The 22,741-nt window shown below is 42.6% G+C and overlaps 1 protein-coding gene and 1 pseudogene across 1 annotated transcript in view; both read left to right on the top strand.

Moving 5' to 3' along the window:
* Positions 1-22,741, top strand: part of LOC112478681 (transmembrane protein 178B-like) — a 189,104-nt gene that overhangs the window by 5,517 nt on the left and 160,846 nt on the right. The window lies entirely within an intron of this gene.
* On the top strand, positions 16,503-16,618 carry LOC112478744 (annotated as a pseudogene).

The raw sequence follows: 22,741 nt of genomic DNA, 5'->3' as shown, positions 1-22,741 counted from the left end.
AGTAATGTCAGTTAACTTGCCAGGTCTTATGATAAGGAAATGAAAGTGCCAGGATTCGAATTCTGGCTCCCGATTTGGGAACTTGCCCACTGCACTCTGCTGTCACCAAGGAGTCTGTTGGGGCAGGGTTGGGTGGAGAAGAGGCTGGTATATTGATCCCTCAAATCGAAAAAGAAATAGGAAGTGGTTTTAGAATCACTGAGGTAAGACCCACTCGAGGACTTCACCTTAGCACTGAGGATGAAGATCTTTTAAAGTGGTTCCCATATCCTGCTTTGAGATCTGCAGACTGAAGCTCATCCACATTTTTTTCATATGAGTTTTGAGTATTTACTTTGTTCACTGTGGTAGACGCTCAGGTCATAGACGTAAGGACATCCTCATGCCTCCTGCAAATATTTACTGAGTGCCTAGGGGCTAGGCGTCATGGTGAAGCTTACCTTCTGGGGGAAGTGGGGAGACAGACGATAAATAAAAACATACAGAATAAAAATAATATCTACTGAACTAATCAGTGTATAATATAAGGTGGGGTAGTGAGTGTCACGGAGTGTCTTTGCCCTGTGGAAGCACAAAGGGGAACATGGACAAGTAAGCCCCAAATTAAATAGTTCCATTAGTTTTGGTTTTATAACACAGAGGGGCTTTACCTGCTCACAAGCAAACACATGCAGACACCCACGGTCTTTATATATAGTGTGCATCCCTGTACATACACGTTACATGTACGCCCAGATGTACAAGCAAGCTCACTCTTAGTCACGTTCCTCCTCCCCAGTCATGCTGAAATACAACTCACCAGTGAGAGCCGATGTTTATGGAGGGAGCCCTGTGACTCCATGGGCAAACGTGTGTGTGTGCGAAGGGAGAGAGGACGGGGTAGAGAGATGTGTTTTGAGCACCTGCTGTGTGCCGAGCCCTCTGCTGGGTGTTGGTGAGAAGGAAGAGGCATGATGTGGTTCCTGTCCGAAGGGCGCTTACGTTCTAGCTCAGGATTCCCAGGTTCGTTGTCATGTGGAGCTGGATCAGGCTTTTCCTCGGGAGGTCATGGTCATGTCTTTGTCAACTGGATCAGGAACCAACTGGTCAGGGAACTCAGGGCTGAGCTCCTCTTAGTGAATCAACAAAGTCAAGAGCTTCGTTTCTGTCTGAGAAGGTCGGTTAATTTATTCTTTTACTGTAGGGTTGGTGAGGATCAATTAGAGGATCGATTCGGTATATTCCACTTTGGATTGTCAGTTAAAAATATTTTCTCCCTTTCTGCTATTAGTAGGTGCTCCTAGGCCTTCAGGCAGAATTCGAAACACACTCGGGTTAGCTTGACCCTTCACACACACACACACACACACACACACACACACACACATGCATGCATACGCACACCCACACTATGCACACCCACACCTATGTACACCCCCCCCACACACACTCACAACTAGGTACATCTACACATTAGACAGTAGTCACCAGACACACACACACACACACACGCATGCACACGCACACCCACACTATGCACACCCACACCTATGTGGGTGTGCATAGTGTACATCTAGACATTAGACAGTAGTCACCAAAAACTAGGTACATCTAGACATTAGACAGTAGTCACCAATGTTCACTCAGATGCAGATACTTTTCAGACTGCTTACCCAGAGCAGTACTCAGAGGGGGGACCGCAGGGCTTGGCGGGCAAGTAGACAGAAGATTTATTCTACCATCTCCATTGGTAGAATAAATGTCTCCTGTTTTTGAGACAGTGCCTACATTCTTTTAAAGGACTTCGTTTCTTCATACGTAAAAGAATGGGTTTGGATTATATAAGCTTTAAGCCTTTTCATACTCTAACACTTGATGAGAAAGTTAAATTTAGGCCACAGAGGGTAAACACCAGATCAGCGGCTGAGAGAAGGTGAAAAGAGAGGGAAGGGAAAGCAGCGGAAGGAGGAGAGAGAAGGAGAGCAAGACGGAGAGACAGAGAGAGAGACATTTGCAAAGGGAGCCTCCCAGGCACTGGTGTGTACGGAAGAGGCGGAAGGGAGCGGCGGGTCCCCTACCAGCACACAGCGCCGCCGCCAAGCTCACCCGTGCCCTGCGTGGGGATTTACAGTGCCGTGTAGCAGATTGGGGTTAAATAATTAAAAACTAAATGGAAAAAGTAAACGTGAATGTCCTAAATGCCACTGAACTGTACACTTAAAAACGGTTAAAATGATTAACATCTTATGTTATGTACATTTTACCACAATTAAAATAAATAAATTAAGAAGATATTAAAACTTAGTAAAAGAACTGGATTACTGGTTAGTGTATAGAATACTTTATAGCCAAGGATCTTCATTTATTCAACACATTTGTCGAGCACCTACTACGTGCTAGGCACTAGCCCAAGTATGCTTGGGATGCAGAAGTTAAAACAGACGGAATTCTTGCCTTCATAGGGCTTACGTTTCAGCATTTTTGAACGTTATATCTTTCTTTTGTTTTTCTAAAAAAGAAGTTTAAAGAGCACCAATATATAAAACAAGGAAAAGTAATGAATACATTTCTTGCATCATTTAAAAATTATTGTATGATGAAGAACACTTCACTGTATTTATTCTAAAAATGTCTCTTGAGTGCCAACTGTGTCAGGCACATTGCTCGGGGCAGAGGACCCTGAGTAAAATCCATAGTTCCTGTCTTCAAAGAGAGAGAAAAAAAGGAGCAAGTGTGCAAGGAGACTAACAGATACAAGCCCCAGGGTTGGTGCTCTGAGAGATTTATATGCTGGGGGCTGGAGTGAGTTCTGAGTTTTGGGGCGGTCAGGGGAGGCTTTGCAGCAGCAGGCAATGTACTTAGAGAGGTTTTCTGTGGATTGATAAGGTGAAGTCTTAGCCTCCTTTAAAAATCAGTAATTAATTTTGACAAGGTAGTACTTGTCTAGTCTGCCTTCTGCTCACCCCCAAGAGTCAGCCATTGCTACCAGAGTTTTATAAACCATATCAGAGATATTCTATTCAGCAATATTTAAAAATAACGGTGATGTAAGTCAGGCAATGAACAGGTGACTCAAGGATGAAAAAGTTTATTTTTTTGTAAATTTGCATACACAGAGATGATGTTTAAAGGTCCATTCCAGGAGTCACTGGCAGTCTGTTACAGGTAATGTTTATTCTGAGTAAAGCCACTTTCAAAGAAGTTTCACAGATTTGCTGTTTTTATGGGAGACTACAGTGTCTGAAGTATTTCAATTGATTTTTTTTTTTGGCGTCAAAATATTTTGCCAAGAAAAAGCAATTTACTTTATATTAGGTCATCTTCATAAATTTGTATCATTTCCTGAGTTTTCAGATGCTCTGCTGTTCTGTCCGCCGAACCTCACCCCGTTGGGTGCGTCGTTTGCTCTAGAGTCTGTCTCATTTAGCTTTGCCTTGGATTCCTCTTCATCTTTATAATAGCAATTCTGTTTAGGCAAACACAGCTCCTGTTCCCCAAGGGCCTGGAGTATTTCCCAGACCTGGATTGAACAGGGTTGTTTTTATCTTAAAGAAGCTCTGAGCTCGTATGCTTCTGTGTGTCACCTGACACAATGCTGGGACACAGCTGGATGCTACCTTCTGAGGCTGAAGATGTGTGTACCTTGCAGCCTGGCACTTTTCCTCCTGGCAATCCGCACATGAGTATCTGAAACACATTCAAGAATGTCCAAGGCACGACTGTTTGTAGCTGCAAAATAAGTAAATAAACAAAAAAGGAAAAGCTTAAGGGTCCATTAATAGGAAGACCGATAATGCAATATGGCATATTCGTACAAAGGAAGCCAACATCATATATTGAAAATATATATACTAGATCTATATGTTTCCAAGTGGATAAACATAAAATTTGAGTGAAAAAATTAGTGTGCAGAATTAAATGTAGACTGTGATGCCATTTATATGAAGCTCAAAAACATCAAATGACATTTGATATTGTTTATGGAAATGTATTTGCATTGTATTTATAAAAATATGCATGGGACCGATAAACACAAAATGAAGGATGATATTTACTTTTCTCAAGATGGAAAAGATGAAATTGGGAAGGTGCTTTAAAATCATTCGTGATACTTTATTTCTTAAAAAACAAACAGAAATCTGATGCAAATGGGGCACGCACATGCATCCACACTCAAGCTGTGTGGAAGGTTTTTACAATTCTTACACAAGAGTTAAAATTTTTTTCAGACTATACCATTCAGTGTGCAGGAGGTAGGTTCTTTAAGGAAAATTCTTGGAAAACTGTGTCTTTGAGGCAATCTGTGACTGACTTTTGTAAGTAGTAGCAAGAGGCATTTAGCGGAGAAGAGAATCACTTAACCATAGCCAGCAGTTTTCACTGACAGTAGATCATGGGGGAAGGGTTTGGGAAGAATAAAATTGTGTTTATTCCCTTCTGATATGACGTAAGAGGAGGAAGTTAGGGCTTTACAATGATTTATTTCTGAGATAGAGACTAATGTACAAGTCAGTAAATTTGTAAATTTCCTGCAATTTATGGAAAAACCAAGAATTCCAAGGCCCAGAAAGGTCACCTAAAGCTACCCCGCCAATTACCTTAATCAGACATTGAACTTAAAATAGATCAGACATGGAGACAGAGAGGGTGTGAGGCAAACCAGAGACTGAGCGCAAACATCTGGGAAGGCATTTGAATCCAGGGGAAGAACTCGGCATGAACCAGGAAAGGAAAAGCTAAGAAGGAATCAGAATTGTACTTAAGCAGTTTTTATAACACTCTTGAAACGGAGTTGAGAATGTTAGTAAAACTTTAAGTAACTTTCTGATTGATGAATTATTTATAGATTCTTTATTCTTAAAATTATGAGGGTGACTTTAGCATAGTGATATGTTCCCACTCTATACTAGCTATAGCTGGAACTGGAAAGTCCCATCAGAATGATAGCAAGGGTTTCATTTTCACCTGATGATGCTTTAAAACACCGGAGCTTTGTCTGAAGTTACTAGGGATCATGAAATTTCCAAGGGATATCAGGGGTTTTCAGGCAGAAAAATTTCCAAGCTGATATTTCAGTAACCACAGGGCCGATAAGATGCTCAGATGTGGCTCGGGGCAGAAGGCCGGCATTGAAAGTTCCCAGGTGGAGGAGCTGCTTTGTTCATCATGCTCTGCGGGGAGGTAGATGCACGTTGCACTTCTGCACCTCCGTAGGTGGATGGCCTTCCATTCTGGAAGAGGCTGGCCTGTGTCTCCAGCCTCTCCCTCTCTCTTCCTCCTCCCCGAATGTGTTCACGCAAAGGAAACGGAAGGTAATCTTGCTTGGCCCTGGTTTTTTTCAGGTGCGGCCTTGCTTCTGGCCTGGCTTTCTTCTCTTCCTCTCCTTCACCTTCAGTGTTTTCAGGCCCCTGCCACTCTCTGTCCTCATGCTGGGACTGTTCCTTCTCCTTGAAAACCCTTCCTCCTCTAGCTCCGTTCTCCTGGATTAGCTTCTGTCTCTGCCCTTACTCTTTCTCCTTCGCTGGCTCTGCTTTCTCACGTCTTTATCTCACCCTTCACCCTCTCCTTGATCAATCTCATTCACGTCCACGGCCACTTTCACTCCATGATGCTCACGGCTTGTCACACTGGGAATCTCTTGTTCACACTCTCCACCCAAACATCTCACCTACTGGTTGTCTCCACTTGCATGTTCTGTGAGTCTAGAAGAACCTAGTTTCTCTTTTCCCCTCAGAGTCATTTCTCCTTCACATTCTTCCATCTTGGGGAATGAGATCACTGCCTCTCTACCTGCCCTCACCAGAAACTTGAGCATCATCCTCGGCGCTCTCCTACCTACTCTTCCAAGCAGGGAACAAGTCACCTTCACTCCTGATGCACGTAGGCTCCTCTCCCCACCGTCTGTACTCCTGAGGCACTCTGTGTTTGGTTTCCTCATTCTCTAATCTCATCTCTCGTTGGTACTTTCTATTCAGAGTGCTTTTTCCTAAATGTAATCTAATCATGTTATAGCTTGGTCAAAATCCGTCAGTGGCTCCCCACGGCCCATCAGTCAGGATAAGGTCCATCATCTTCACTTGGCACGTAAGGCCCCACGGGTCTGGCAGTGTCGCTGGCCCCATCTGTCTCTCTCATCCTTTTGCGTACGCTTCTCTACACCAGCACACTCTCCTCCAGCCCCGATGAAGGACTTCTGGGCCCCTGAACAGGCTGTTTTATGCCTTGGGACTCTTTGCTTATGAAGCTTCTTCCTTTGCCTAGAAGTCCCTGTCCTTGCTTCCCACCCCCACCCCAAGTCTGCCTGGCTGACACCTGCTTATCCTTTAGGAACCAGCGTCAGGCCCCTCCTCCTACTCTTGCTTGGTGTTCTCTCACCCCACATTTCCCAGGTAGAGCTGCCTTCTTCCTCCTTAGCCCTTTGTCACACACCAAACATACTCCCTTCCTAGCATCAGTGACATTTTGTTTCTCCATATGTTTTTCTTTTTGAAACTATTTTTGGACCATTTCTTATTCATTTATTTTACCTGCAGTGTTTTGCATAATGCATGGGCCATAATAGGTATTTAATCCATATTTATTGAATGAATGAAGGTTTATCTCAGTTAATGCAGTCAATCTGGAAATGTTATTTAACAAAGAGCCATAATTTCATTGGACTAGGGAGACTCTCTATTAACAGGAAGCCTGCTGAGAATTGTTCTTTAATGCATGTGATAAACTTCAATTTATTTCCTTTGTTAAGGTTTACATTTCCTTAAAGCACCCATATTTCTGATTCACAAGACGAGAATTTCAAGTGGGGACTATTCCATTTTTCCTGGTTAGGCCTCTTCATTATGATCTTGCCCACTTTCTCTCCTCTTCATGCATTTCCTAGGCTGATCTTCCCACTCATAATATTTTGAACAAAGAGAAGTCTACCTTTATTTCTTGTTCCAATCATAGATATCAGGATTTCCAAATTTACCGCTGGTCTGTAATATCTGACCAATCCCTTAGAACCTTTTTCCAACTTTCTCAATGTTTGTCATCAGGAGTGTCTTCAGGCTAGCTCCATGAAGCCTCCCTCTCAACTGTTTATGTAAGGAAGCTTCCTCAAATTTCCTGAGAGTGATTTTGGTCTGATAATGACCAGAAATCACAGACTGTGCCTTCTGTAACTGTCTCCTCTTTCGTTCATACCTCAGTTTATTGTTCATGATTTTCAATAGGAGTGGGTCAGTGATGCTGAGAAAACATGGCGAGTATCTGTCTCCAATGATCTGACATGTCTGACCCCACTGTGGTTGGGGAGCAGCATTGCTTACAGAAAACATTTGTCCCCTGCAGGGGGATGTGGGGACAGAAAGGCATGAGGGTCAAACAGAGCATCTTTGCTTATGAGGACCACCGAGTCCCAGTTCAACAATGGATGAGAGAGATGGTTACTCCTCAGGGTCCCAAAGAGAAGTAGATTTTCTTCCAAAATGACGGTGACTGTTGTACAGGCTGGGTCATCTCACAGTGAAGGTTTTAAGGACTCCTCTAGCCCTGCAATCTCTTAAGGGCAGAGCCCATTGCTCTCTCATTCGAAAAGGAGAGCAATTCTTTTGGTTTTAGCAGGTAAATATAGATGTAGCTGCATTGCTTGGCTCTCTAAACTAGGTTGAATAAACGATTCATATCAAGGGAACATTTCCATGGCCACTGTAATGCCTGGATCTATATTAGTTAAGACTATGCTGGGTTTAAGCTAGAAAACTGAATTCCAGCACCTTCTGCCCAAGTTGTATAAAGTGCTACAGATAAAAATTCAGACCGTACAATCAATAGTAACCATCAGGTAGGAATCCCAACTAAATTGTTGTTTTAAAGAGCTGGATTTAGCTGTAAAAAGTAACTATAAAAAGTATGATGAGTTATATAGTAATGTGAGTCTCATAAAATGGTGGGCAACCCTTACCTTAGAAAATTGTCTCTTGTCATCTATGTTTATTTTATAATCTATAGGAATCCAGAGGTTTATTTCATACTGGAAGGTGGCATTTCATCTCTTTGGGTCAGCAGAATTGTTAATATTTCAAAGAAGGACTTTTATGCTCCTATGCCAGCAGCATGCCTGGATCAGCTTTTATCACACATATCCGTAGTGGTGTGGTGGCTGGCTGGGCGCTCGTAGATCAATAAGCTGCTAAAAAGGGAGATGCATCAGAGACCATAATGGCTTCTTCACAGAAGATAGATTGTCTTATCCCACTACAAGCCCCCACAGAAGATAGTGAAGTGCATTTAGGAACAACAATGATGATATCCTTGTATTGAGATCCTTATTATTTAGGAGGAAGAAACGGACTCTCTGAAGGTGTTGAGTCCTACAACAAAGACTTTAACAGCCTAAACACACAATCTAGGAGGTTTTGTGTCTACCATTAGAGCTGAATCGAAAACAATTTCAGTTTGTTTTAATAGAAGAATTCCCAGATGGAGAAATACAGAATTGATTTCTTTAGCCTCAAACACTAGTAGATTATAGTTGTTCTTGTTTGTCCTATTAACATAAAAATATTCTTGTAATCTGAACACTTTTTTTTAAGAGACCTCAGTGAGCTTGCTTACAGCATCAGTGAGGAGTTGGGAAAGGTGGGGGGTCCCAAACACAGAGTGATATGGGTGGGGTTGGAGGGTGCTAGAAACGTACAGAAGACAACACAAAGCTTTTGGGCTCAGGTTCTTAACTTGAAGGCTGTGAACACATAGAGTCCAGGTCCTACCTGAGCTGAGGGTACTTATGTACAGGTGAGTTCCTAGGAATATGAGAGGGGATTGAGAGAGGATAGTTGGGTAACAGTTTCTATTCTGGGCTTCTCCTTCATGATGCATGAGTAAATTACACAGATTGCATATTCATTTACTCAACAAATATTTGGTGAATACTTACGTGTCAGAATTTATCCTAGGACCTTAGAGTACAATATTGCCCTATATGCAAAACCCCCTGCCCACGTGGTGTTTATATTCTGGTGACATGATAAAAAGGTAAATAAATAAAATATGTGATCTATTAGGCAGTGATTGATGCTAAGGATAAAAAAGAAAGCATGGAAAGGGATAGGAAGGAAATGTGAAGGCAGGATCAAATATATATGGAGGGCAAGGGAGGACCTCACAGAGAAGGTGACTTTTGAGTAAAGAGCTGATGGACATGGGGGAATTAGCTGTTCCCTCTGAACTACCCAGAGGGAGTAGCAAGGGCAGTGGGCCTCACTGGGGGAATGGCTAGAAGGCTGGAGAGAGGACAGTGATTACAGAATGGCTAGGGGGAGCAAGTGCAGGGTATGATGTCAGAGAAGTTAAGAGCCACCTCACATAGGGTTTGAAGGTCATAGGAAGGAGCGAGTGCTTGCTTTGGCAGCCCATATGCTAAAAACTGGAGGAAGGAGTGAGATGGGAAACCATTGTAGGATTCCAAGAAGAGGAGTGACATGATTAGACTTATGGTTTAAAAGGATCACTTGGGTTGCAGAGTTTAATAATAGATTGCAGTGGGACATGTGTGGAAGCAGAGAGACCAGTCAGCATGGATGGTGGCTGGAACTAGAGTGATGCAAGAAGAGCTTGGGTTCTGGATATATTTTGAATGGAAAACTATCAAGATTGGCTGATGGATCATATTGCAGGGTGGGTGAGAAAAAGAAGACAAAGATTGCACCAAGGTTGTTAGCCTGAGGAGCTGGTGGAGTTGCCATGAAGTAAGGTGGAGAGGCCTGGAGGAGGATGTTGGTTTGGGATCCGTATTTTGGATCTGTTACTTTCTGAGATGCCTTTTAAATGCTCAAATGGAGATGTCAGTAGTCAGTTCCATATATTGGCCTGAGTTCAGGGGAGAAGTCTCACTTGGGATATAAGTTTAAGAGTCATCAAATGATAGTATTTAAAGTCTTGAGATTGAATGAGATCACCTAGAGAGTGAGCGTAAATAGAGAAGAGAAGAGGTCCAAGGATTAAGTCCTGGGGCACAGTGACTTTACAGAGCTCGGGGAGATGAGGAGGATTCATCAAAAGAGACCGAGAAGGAACAGCTAATGTAGTGAGAAAAATTAGGAAAGTATGGTGTCCTGGAAGCCAAGTAAAGACAGTGTTTTAAGGAGGAGGAAGTGATCAGTGGTGTGCAAGGCTGCCAGCGGGTCAAGTAAGATGAGGCTGAGACTCGAACCTTGGATTTCTCTAACGTGGAGGTCATTGATTTCAGTGGTGGGTTCGAGAGCGAGGGGAAGAGGGAAGGAACTGGACACAATAGACAACTTTTTAAAGGATCGTTGGTGCAAAAGTAAGGAGACAATGGTAGCTGAACTGAGAAAATTATGAGTAGACGGGACTTAAAACATTTTTTTTTTAAATTAGAGAAATAATAGCACAGTTGAGGGCTGATGGGGATGATCCAGTACATAGGGACAAAACTAATGGTTCAGAGAAAAAAGAGAGAGGGAAAAATTGCTGGAGAAGGTTGAGGCAGGACAGCAGATAGACAAAGGGTGGAAGAAAAGGGACGTGGCCCAGGAAGAAACACATGTTTTAGATGTGCAAGGAAGTGAAAATCCAAGACTTTTCTTGATGCAAGTTATCAGTCATTTTGCTCACACTACAGGCTTGTGGGATAATTTGGGCCAAGAGCTTTAAGCTTCTTAGAGGAGAGTTTCTATAGCATGTCAGCATCTTATTGTCATTGAGCACTTAATGGGAATTTCTCTGAAGAAAACAGGGTTGGAGAGTGAACTACATTCTGGTTATGAATGTTGGCTTTGCTCGCTGCTTTATGAAAAGGAACTGGTCAGAGTAGCCTGACCGTTCTATGCACCAGGTGGCTGGTGATTGGCTGGACATTCTGAGACATTTTGCCCTCAGGTGTTAGGTGGAATGTGATGTGTTGGTTTTTGAGGTATGGTGCTCTGAAAAGTTTTAAAAGGTTTCATTTTTTAAAAGACAGTACAGCCCATCCTGAAACCTCTCTTACTAGCCGCTGCAGGGAATCCTTTAACCAACAACGGTTTCTGCAGGTTTTCATTTAATGGCATCGCTCTAATCAGAATCTTAGGGTGCTTTGGCTCTGATGACATGAGGTTATTTTTGAGATAAAGCTGCTTTATTTTCAGGCTGAATAGCCACATTCTTGCCTTGTCATTCTAAAAATGCTGCACTGTGTCTGCATTTCAGGGCCACTGATTAAATGTCTAAAGACCTGTGGTGGTGCAGAATTAGCCCTCTTTGCTATACTGTAAGTTCCCCTGGAAGACAAAGCCCAAGAATTCGCGGCAACCTCTCAGCAACAAATGTTTTCTACGTGCAGGAATTAAAGTCACAAGATCTTCCTTTCTTGGGGGAAAAAAAGAGTCTGGATATTGTGCAAAAATTATGAGCCGCATTTATAGTCAATCACTTGTCTGTGTCTTCTTTGAAAAAGTGTGGATGTCAGTAGCCTCTTGTATTTCTTCCTTGGGGATTGTAAGGACTCAAAATTCTAAGAAAAACTGTGTAAGTTCTAGAGATAAAGTAACAGGTGCAAGTTAGTGGAGCAGGTGGTATATAATTTCACCTTTGCTTCCTACTCAGAAATAGCAGGGAAAGTAGGTCCCAGTATGGAAACCATGTGAGAAATGCCATTCATTGCTACCTATAATTGCACCTAACTTTGACTTTTTTCTTTACCCTTTGGATTTATGGCTGGGAGTATGTCTGGTTCTATCGAGTAGGTTCTGAATTTCCATAAAGTGTCTTTCAGGGGGTGTTTCACAACTAATTTTTTTCAAGCTCTTGGGAAATTTTAGCTTATGATCTTTCTATGTTGAGTTATTGCTGCTTTCTTCCATAGCTATCATAGTAATAGGCTTATTCAGTAGGTTGTTCTCCTCCCTAATTTTCTGCCACCTACTTGTTCTCTCTCTTTCAGTAGCTGCTCATTTTTTTCCTCAATAATATCCTTTCATCAGTACTCTTTTTCCTTCAGTCAAACCCCATATCTCCTCACCAATTTGTGGGGCATATAGAGCAGATACAATATTCCCATTTTACACACAAGGCACCTGAGACTCAAGAAAGTTCATCATCTGTTGTCTGACTAGTTAATGGTGGAACCATACCAGGACTATTTCATTTTCTGTGTTCTCTTAACCCCTGCACTCCAGGGTGCTGCCTCGTAGTGCTGGTTGAATTGGGGCTGTATCTATCTATTTTCCTGCTTGGTACTCCTACCTTGCCTTCATCACTGCATCCGTAGGAATGACCAGATGGGTGAGGGAAGTGCCAGTGCTGATGGTGGTCCCAGGCAACCAAGCCATATCTTTCCCCTGGCATCGATAGCCTCAGATATGGTATCGCGAGGGGAAGGAACTCAGAACTACGTTTCACCCATCAGGAGTAGCCTCACGTGCGATCCTCTACTTTCGCTCCTCTTCTGTCTTCTGTTTGGATGCTGTAAATCTGGATGATGTTGGAAGCCAGGAGTGGAGATAGCGAACCCTTGGGAAGTGTGTGTCCCTGAATGACAGGAAACAGTGGTCTCTCCTGCCTTGCTGGCCAACTGAGCAAAAAAAAAAGCATCTTTGTTAAGCTAATGAGATTTTAGAGTTTATTTGTTAAAGTAGCTGGTATTTCATCATTTACTCATGTATATTATAATTTAATGCATTTCTTTTCAACTCTAAGATGAAAAACTATATTGGAGCTATCACTAAGATGACATGTAAACTGTCTATTCAGATTAGCACAAAAAAATGCTAGATACTTCTACCAATACTGGCATCACAATGGTGTTTCATTCATTTATATATTCATCTCTATGCATTTGTAACAAGATTTGAAAAAATAAAGGATTAGTGTTTACTCCAAATTTTTGTTAAAGATCACTTAACTTAATCCTGGTTGTTATTTCAAAATTGAAGAAAACCAATCCACCATGAGCCTCTGTTTGGCCAATAGAGCTCCATGGGAGTCTGTCCATGGTCCTGAATATTTTAGTATTTTCTTCTTGTTAAATTTGCAACCGTCTTTCAGATCTCATCATTTAGTGTGTACAGTACTTCTTCTAGAGCTTATCCATCAGACAGTTATTTTTCTCCTCAAACAACCAGACTTTTCTTTTATCTCAGCTTGCCAAAATTTTCTACTCATCATTTTCTATTCTGTTTCATGACATTATCAAAAGAGCTCCATGCTGCAAGTTCCCTTCCTAACAATATGAATCCCTTATGGCTCTTTCCCAGTCAGAAGGCATCTCTCCCATACAGTACCTCTTTTACTCACTCACTTGAAGTTAGAGTCTGTGCCATTTGAAATTTTGGTATTGAAAATTTTCTACAATGCCAATGGGAGAATGTTCTAACCTTAATCACTCACACCAGATTAAATAAAAAACTGCTCCCTTAAAGGCCTTAAAGGCTTTAAATACAAGGCTTATCAGGTTTATTATAACACAAATTAAAAATACTTTTGATGTCAACCCAATTTCAAAACGTTTATGCGTAAAATGGTTTCATCTAGGCTTCTGTTTTGAATATCTTTATTAGAATGTAAGTAGTTAACAGTGTAGACCCTGGAGTTATACTGCTTCAAATTTCAGCTTCACTATTTCCTGTGTGATCTTTAGCAAGTTACTTAACATTTTTAGACCTCAGTTTCCTTATCCGTAAAGTGGAGATTTTATTTTTAATTTAACTTACAGAATTATTGTAAGAGTTGAGTGAGTTTGTACAAGTAAAGACCTGAGGACAGTAGCTGGCACTTAGTAAGTGTTGACTATAATTACATTTAAAACTTGCAAGCAAATAGAATGGATTAAATAGCATCATTTATATGTAGGTCGCTGTATTAGATAATTGCCAAAATGACCTTTGTCACCAGAAGGGCCTCACAGCAAGCACTTATCTGAAAGTCTTCAGTTTGCAGTTCCTTTTGTGCATTATCTTCACCTTCAGATGAAATTTGCTTTTTAATTTGTCTTTGGCCCCGTCTTGGTCATCTTTATTTAAAAAAAAACAAAAACAAACTAAAATCAAAACAAATAAAAAATGTATCAAACGCAAGAACTCAAGACAGAACACTCTTCAACTTTGCTAAAACCAGCTTGACCATACAGCATCATCCACAGTAGAACTTGACCATGGACAACTGTGAAGTTTGTCTTTGGAGACCCCTGACTCCCCTCCCAGAATCTTTTCCTCCTTTGAAAGAGTCCCATTTCTGACAATTAAAACATTTCTCTACCTTCCTTTCTATCATAACTCTTCATCTGAGGAAAGAGTCTGAGAGAATCTTTTACTGTCAGTTGTAAATAACGATAAAGCTTAATGCCTGGTCCTTCCCAAAGGAACTTGCTACAGATATAGAGACTTAGCTTTAAGCTAAAGGAATACATTTCTAATGTGAAATTTTATCTATTAGGTGGGAGGAGTATTTTGTGGTCACATTCTTTCCTAACATTATAAACAGTTACGTTTTTCACTTGCTTATGTGTCTGGCTCTGAAATGAGGGTTTACACATCAATTCAGTCTGAATTGGATTGTCAGCTTGCTGAAAGCACTGAAATATGGCTAGCAATTTATTGTTAAAGAACCATAAGCTGAGGCCTCTCAAAGATGGATGCTGAAGAGAATAGAGCTCCCATACTCGGCAATGTTCTGACTCCTGGATGGGGCACAGAGGCTCGATTCGCACTGTTGTAGGTCCATAGCAAATCGCAATTTCATACGTATCAACTGTATAAATGTGTTGTTGTCCTTAATCATAGCAGTCGGTGACATTTAATTGAAAGAGCACTGTGCTAGGTCGAGTCAAAGCACTGGCTCCTACTTTCAGCTTTGCCACTTACCTGGAGTCACTACCTCTTTGTTTTACAGCTTTTGTTCATAAAATGAAAATGGTATTTCTCAATTCAGGCTGCACTTCCAATCACCTGGGCAGCTTATAAGTATGCAGATTCTCAGACCCTAACAACATAACTTCCAATTGAGTATAAGACCAGACTGCGAATTACTGGATGGCTCCATTTTTAAGATTCTGTGGATCTTTCGATTGAATGGGCATTTTCTCTCTGAAAGCATTTCACTCTGCACTCTCTATAAGTGCAAACACATACACATTTCTTCTTCTTGTAAAGTGTGAGAGATGCTGGCATTTTCTGTAACCAGTTTACAGTAGAGAGCAGGCTGGACTTTGTGGCAGTGCAGGAGAACTGGTCGGCCTCCCCGATATTCTTGATTCATTCTGGCTCCCTAATCATCACGTGGTTATGTTATTTTAGTTGCCATAAATTTACAGAAGTTTCAAAATACCTTTTTTTTTTTAACATAAATACTCAAAAGCATGCTCAACCAAATTTATTTTTAGACTCTTCACTCCAAAGTTCTTCTATAGATATAATGAGGGTTGACTGTGTTTTGCACGCATGCATATATATTATAGTGCATGACAATAAGCTGATTTTCTTGTATGGCTCATGAACTTATTCTTTAAATTATTCCAAAGAAGCACTCCAAAAGTGTTTTTGAGCAATAGAATAATTGCATAGACCTCAGAGGTAAAGCACGAAAGTGCTTTAAAAGACAATCACTTGAATGTATACTTTGTGTTTGTTTAAACAAACAAATACCTTTACTAGTCTGACTATTTTATAAATAGACAGATTCCGACTTAAGTGCCCTCAAAGCTCTTAATCCATTCCATGGATCTTTTGAAAGGAGAAAAAATTATTTTCCACAGGCTTGATTTGAGTACTTTTCTAAGTTATTGAAATAATCCTTTGAAATGCTACATTCTTTGGAATGTTTAATAAGTCACCACATTCTAAGTCCATAACCTGCAAATCTGGGAAAAAATATTTTGGCTCTTTTGAACCTAATTTGGGTTTGGCAAAAGTTACCCCAAATCTGTTGCTTGTTGTCCAACTCTTGATTAATTAATTAATGAACTACAATAAAATGTTTTATGCAATCTTTCTGTTTTTCCCTTTAACCTTTAAAAACTGGAATAATAGATTCTTATCTCTTTCTGTCTTTTTGCCTGTGTTCATGTGGTAAACATTGATTTGTTCAGCTACAGAATTCACTGCTGTTTAAAGAGCCTTAGCAGAAATGGCTGAAGTGATTAACTTGTGTTTTCTCTGCTACAGGTGGAGATAGATGCCCTTGGAGCCTGGGGCATAGTGAGGTGCAGCTTCTTTATGATGATTCTCATGGCTTGGAAGCTGCTGTAATGGTAACAAGCCTGAAACAAACATATCTCACGATGGCTTAGTGCTTCCTTCTGTTTTGTTTGGTGACAGCAGCTGGAGAGACTGATGGATGACAGATAGTTATCTAGAAATAAAAATAAATGTAGCATATTATGGTATCAGTGACACTAATAGGTAGCAAATATTTTTGTTGTGGTGGAGTTTAGTTTTAATTACTAAAAATACATCTCTGGACGTGGTTCCATAGTGTAGCGGTTAGCACGTCTGCTTTACACACAGAAGGCCTGGGTTCATGCCCCAGTGGAGCCACAGTCCACTATTTACAGCCATGCCACCCTGAACAAGCCCGATGTCTGATCTCGGAAGCTAAGCAGGGTCGGGCCTGGTTAGTACTTGGGTGGGAGACCACCTAGGAAGACCAGGTGCTGTAGGCATAAATAATAATAATAAAATTAAAATAAAAATTACATTTCCAGTGTACAGAGAGCTGAAGCCCTGCTCTTCCTAAATTAGCCAGCGCAAAGGGATAATCTGAATCTGAGGGTCCCCTACGATCCTTGTCATTACCTCTAGTTTTGTTCTTCTAGTTCCTGGATAGTGTGTGTATGGTGTGTGTTTGTGTGTGCGCACGTGCTGTGTGCTTACCTATATGTTCGAGTGAGTTTCATTTTTCTGTGGGTTTGATTGGGATGTTTGAGGTGAGAATCAGTGAAAAAGAGTAAGAGCCATTGAAAAGTAATTGCTACTTGATGGCAGAACTAAGGCACTGCGAAGAGGTTAGCAACCCCTTTTTATTGCCTGCAATGCAGAGATTTTGTAATTAGTAGTTTCATTAGAGAGTGTGAATGACTATTAAATGGTTCAGCCAAACAAAGCATTCATTGTATTGGAAAATTTACTGTAATCAGATAGAAAAAGTACTATTTTTGTGAATCACTTATCAGGTTGTGGAAATAGTTTCACTATCTGGAGCTCTTATTAAAAGAGGTTCTTACTCACAGGCTTTGAAATGTATATAGGTCAGTGTCTGTCTGCTCAGGCTGCTATAACAATACATGGGTGGCTTACACAACAAACGTTTGTTTCTCACAGTTCTGGAGGCTAGGAAGGCCAAGATCAAGGTGCCGGCAGATTTGATGTCTGGCGAGGTCATCCAACCCACTTCCTGGTTCATAGACTGCCATCTTCTGTGTCCTCACTTGGCCTAAGGTAGAGGTCCTCAAGCTGTTTGGCACCAGGGACCGATGCTCCTATGAGAACCTAATGCCTGGTGATCTGAGGTGGAGCTGAGGCGAATATGCTGGTGCTGGGAGTGGCTGCAGACACAGATGAAGCTTTGCTTGCTTGCCCACCGCTCATCTCCTGCTGTGCATCCTGGCTCCTAACAGGCTACAGACTGGAACCGGTCCATGGCCTGGGGTTTGGGGATCCCTGGCCTAAGGGACGAGAGAATTCTCTGGCCTCATAAAAAAAGGACACTAATCCCATTCATGAAAGCTCCACCCTCATGACCTAATTACTTTCCAGACGTCTCACTTCTTAATACCATCTCATTGGGAGCTAAGTTTCAACATAGGAATTTGGGGGTAGGGCAAAATTCAGTCCGTGTCCAAAGCACGGCCACTTTGCTAGAGGCTCTGTGTGCATTGACCGTGGGCACGTCCTCTGCAGGGGCTTTCTTTGTCTGATGGCACAGGGTGTGCTTTCCTCCATTGACGGGCTGGCGTTCACATATTCCTCGGGAGTTGGGACAGTTGTGTTTGGCAGTGGTGTCGCCTGTTGCGGTTTCGCTTTGTGAGTGCTCCTACACTGCTGCTATAAGACCAACAGAACGTGCTAGTTTCTAAGCATATGCAGGTTTCCTGGCATGGAGAATGCTTGTCGGGGTTTGCCCACACACCAACTGTCTCTGTTTGGGAGTAGCTGTCCCTATTTTTTAACCATGTTCACACTTTGTCGATCCAGAGGGGTAAAGTATATTTTAATCGGGCCCCAAGGCAGCTTTGTGGCTGGGTTAATTATAACCCTCTCTGAATTTGTACAGTGTTTTTCAGGCTTGAGAGTATTTTCACTTATCACAGCACCTTCGATTTTCCGAGCTCCCTGTTTGGTAGGCAGGGTAGATGGTATGACCCCATTTCACGGATGAGAAAGTCGAGGCTGATGGGATCAAATAAAATGTATCCAGTTAAGTGGCTAAGGTGGCTGGGACCAAGACCCTGGAGCCACCATCTGGAACTTTCTCCAGCACAGCCAGCCGCCCTGGCTGCTGTCCCCAGGCCTGTGTGCCAGGGATCGATGCTAGCCCGGAGCCCAGAGGCACGCGGACTAGCCCTTCACGTCCTTTGCGGGTTTTCTCAACTGCCATTTCTATCATTTCCCTGCTCCCTACTTTTCTTTCAGGTGTGGAGAGAAACAAACAGTTATGGCTCCCCACGTGGTGCCAACACATCTTTTCCGAAGACTTTGGGAGGCAGAGATAGGTCTAGACCTGCCGAATGGCAGCCGTGGCGTAGAGCGTGGCGGCGGGAACGAAGGGCAGCTGGTCGTGGACGTCGGTCGTTGGACCGAGCGGAGATGGCAGAGCGTTGCAGCCAGTGTGCCGCCAGCTCACGTCCTCTCTGGGTGGAAGTTAGAATTCAGGTTCCGTCAGAATCCCGCGTTCAGGCATCGCCTTTTCCAGTGTCCACCTCTTCTTTCACTTTGCCGCTAGTGTAGCACGGACCATACCACGTTAGAATCTATTGATTTGTCTACCTTACCTGATAACGAACGCTTTGAAGGAAGGGGCCGTGTCCCATCTGTACGTTTATCTCCATTTCTGTCATCCTGCCTGACACATAGTAGGTGCACTGTAAATGTTGGTTTAAAGACTGAGTGAATTTTTAACACTAGGCCCTGGTGAATGGAGGACTAGTGCTATTATTTGGCTTTCGCACAGTTTTAGGGGACAAAATCTGACTCGGAAGAATCTTGAATTTGTATAATAATGAGGCGTGGTGCCTGAATTTGTACCGTGCAATATGTCATTCCATTTATTTAATAACAGCGTTGCCGACAGTTTTTCTCTGAAGATTTATTGGCACATTCTACTAAGACTGTATTAATGTTGGAATTATGGCTTTTCCCTGGTAAACTCCTATCATTGCAAGGAAAACGGGTGATTGGATTCGGGATCCTTTACAGAACCAGTTCTCATCTGCATAATCCCTGTTGAGAGAAGAGAGTTGTCTTCACGGGGGCAGCTGGGTGTCAACAGAGAAACTATTTTCTTTCTTCACCACGCCCACGTGCTGCTTCCCCCTCCCCGGCCACATGCAACTGCAAATACATTCGTGCATCTTCCGAGCTCTTGCTACCAGTGTTTTAGTTGAGTCTCAGTTAGGTCAGAAATTTGACCAGTATTGAATGTAAAACAAACAGGATATGTGTTCTCCTGGCCTTCTGAGATGCAGGAAGTGCATTTGGGACAGCTGGCAGAGCCTTTGCCGCACTGAAGGCTCACAGGAAATGGGCTGTCCTGGCTCCTGCTGTCGGGGTGAAGGGCCTCCATTTTCATCCCTGTTTTTCATACACGGTGACCTATAGAAGGCTGATCTAGGTCTCCTGGAGGGCTCTGGAAAGCCTTCCCCTGACAGTAAAAGGTGAAATTCATCTCTAGGTGCAAGGATATATTTAGTGGATGTGAAGGAGGAGCTACTATATAGCAAAGCTAGTGTCCTTTTCAGTTCTAAAAACAATCAGATTTCCAGCATTTTATTCTCTCTCTACCTGCTGCTCTATTTCTGCCATCTAGGGACTGTCATCAGCAGCCTCTACTCCTTCCTACCCTCCCCTTCATCATTACTGAGTTGCAAGTATTATTTACAGGATGGGTTAGTTTTCTAGGGCTGCTGTAGCCACAGACTGGGGGCTTAAACAACATTTACTTTTTCACAGTTCTGGAGGTTGGAAGTCTGAGATCAAGGTGCTGATAGGATTGGTTTCTTCTCAGGCCTTTATGTTTGGCTTGAAGATGGCCGTCTTCTCCCTGTGTCCTCACATGGTCTTCCCCCCGGGTGTGTGTGGGTCCTAGTCCCCTCTCATAAGGACATCAGCCAGATTGGATTCGGGCCCACTCTAATGACCTCATTTCACCCAGTTACCTCTTTAAAAGCACTGTCTCCAAATACAATCATACTCTGAGGTACCAGGGGTTAGGACTTCCACATACGAACTTTTGGGGGACAAAAACGCAGCCCGTAATATGGGCCGAGAGTCAGGACTCTTAACGGGCTGTAAGGACAGCTGCATTGAAAGAGTCAGAGTCAGACTTAAACCTATCACAGGAGAGCGTCACCCCCAATCCTATCCTGGCCTTTTTCCCAAACATTAAAGCACAAAGCACGATGAAGGACTAAGGGAGGAGAGAAGGGGCGACAGTGTGGGGGAGGGGAGGGCTAGCTGGCTGAGCTGTCATGTCTGAGCCCAGCCTTCTCCACCCCAAGATTTTATCTAAAAGATGGAACATTTTATTTCTTTGCTTTATTTAGCCACAAATGGAAATGTACATCGATATAATTTTCATTAAAAATACTCTCCTCCTTAATTTCTCTCATCAGTTGTAATGACTTCTTCCAAGTTAGAGCTGCTAACGGATGTTCGAGGGAAAACAGAAAATGGGACATGCAGCTGCTGTAAGCAGCTCTGGAACAAAGTGGTCATCAGGAGACTATGAAAGCGAAGCCAGAAATGTACACAGAGTTTGTTTAATTCAAGGGGGCCTTTTCATGAGGCCTTTGAAAAGGGTCAGTTAGGGTCAGCCAAGGCAAAATGGTGAATAGGCCAGTTTTGTACTTAGGCTTCCATCGGCTTTGCTCTGCTTGTCATTGTTGTCTGGCAGTTCCAAAGTGTTCTGTGATTCTCAAAGCGGGGTTCCTCTACTCCCTCGTATGTGACAGGATGCCTAGGGCAAATGCGGCTTCTGGTTTGTGAATTTTACTTTACGATTGTTTGAGAAATCCAGTGAGTAAACTATCAAGTAATTTATAAGATTTTTATAATCTAACAAATAGATGTGTTACAGAGAGGAATGCAAAAGGTATATGACTTTTAAAGCTAAAACATGCCACTTTAAGGAAACGTAGGGCGATGGTGGTCCACGCCCACTCCTCATCTACCCTGGCAGTGCACGTTTACAGTCATTTGCTCTTTAGAGTGGTTGCTGGGTTGTTGGAAAGTTTTAGAAATATTTAAACTCTCTTCAAGATACCAGGTATCTGGAACCTTCTTTCAGCCTCTGGCCATTTTCCCAAGTAACAGCCAGATAATTTGATAAACACATTCGTGTGAATGTGCTAATAAATGCTAACCCATTAGTGGGAACACTGTGTACAGTGGTCCTTTCTATTCATCACCATCTTCACTCTCTTGGATAAACTATGCATATTTTAATTGCGGCCATTTAGTGATGATGTCTCTGCCTCTCATTGAATGTGTTCAGTCAGCATATGTTTATTGGGTGCTTACAGTGTGCCAGATACTGTTCTAGGCACCTGAGATATATGAGTTAAAAATTAACAAAATCCCTGCCCAAGCTGAGCTTACGTGTGGGTGGGGAGACAATAATAAATAAATTCCCTAATGTGTTTGTAGCTGATGAGCATTTTGGGAAAAAATGGAGCAGGGTAAAGGGCACGGGAGATGTGGAGTGTGGGCACTGGTTTGCAACTTCAAATAGGCAGGACAAGGAAGGACTCACCAAGAAGATGATACTTAAGGAAATAAAGAATTGAGATGTACAGATTTCTGGGGAAAGACAGAGAAGAGTAAGAAGCAGCCTGTGTACAATCTCTAAGGCTGGAGTATGGCCTGTCTGAGAAACAGCCAAGAGGCCAGTAGAGTGGAATGGGGTGAGCGAGTGAGGGGCAGAGCAGTAGGGGGTGTGTTCACATAGGGCCACTGTAAGGTCTTTGGCGTTTACTCTGAGCTGGGAAGCCATTGGGAACATTCTGGTTGCTGTGTTGACAGCAAACCAGGAAGACATGGCAGAAGCACGGAGATGAGTTAGGAGGCTGTTCCCACAATACAGACGAGATGATGGTGGCTTGGGCCAGAGTGTAGGCAGTGAAGGCAGTGAAAAGGGGTTGGAATTCTGGAGATATTTTAAAGGCAGAGTGCACAGGAATTATGGGTGGGTTGGGCAGAAGAGAGAGAAGACAAAGAGAAGACTCAGGGGAAGCTTCACAGTTGTCGCATGACCAAGGATGGAGTTGATATCAACTAAGAAGGGGGCCGTGATGGCTAGAGCAGGCTTTGGGGAGATGGGGGGCTTGCCTTCGGGTATATTAAGTTGGAGATGTCTCTTAGACATTACTGAGTAGGCACTTGGGTCTATGCATCTGGAGTTTGGCAGAGCAATCTGACTGGAGATATAAGTTTCAGGGTCATCAGCACAGATGGTGTTTAAAGCTGTGTTTAGGTGAGGTCCCCGGGGAATGGATGAGAGACGATTAAAGGCCCAAGGACCGAGGCTTGGAGCACGACAACATAAAAGAGGGCCAGGAGAGAGAAGACTG

The sequence above is a fragment of the Pteropus alecto genome, unplaced genomic scaffold, assembly GCF_000325575.1.
Source record: "Pteropus alecto unplaced genomic scaffold, ASM32557v1 scaffold22, whole genome shotgun sequence".
NCBI lineage: Eukaryota > Metazoa > Chordata > Mammalia > Chiroptera > Pteropodidae > Pteropus > Pteropus alecto.
The sequence above is the reverse complement of the archived record's forward strand: the minus strand, read 5'-3'. Positions and strand labels throughout refer to the sequence as shown.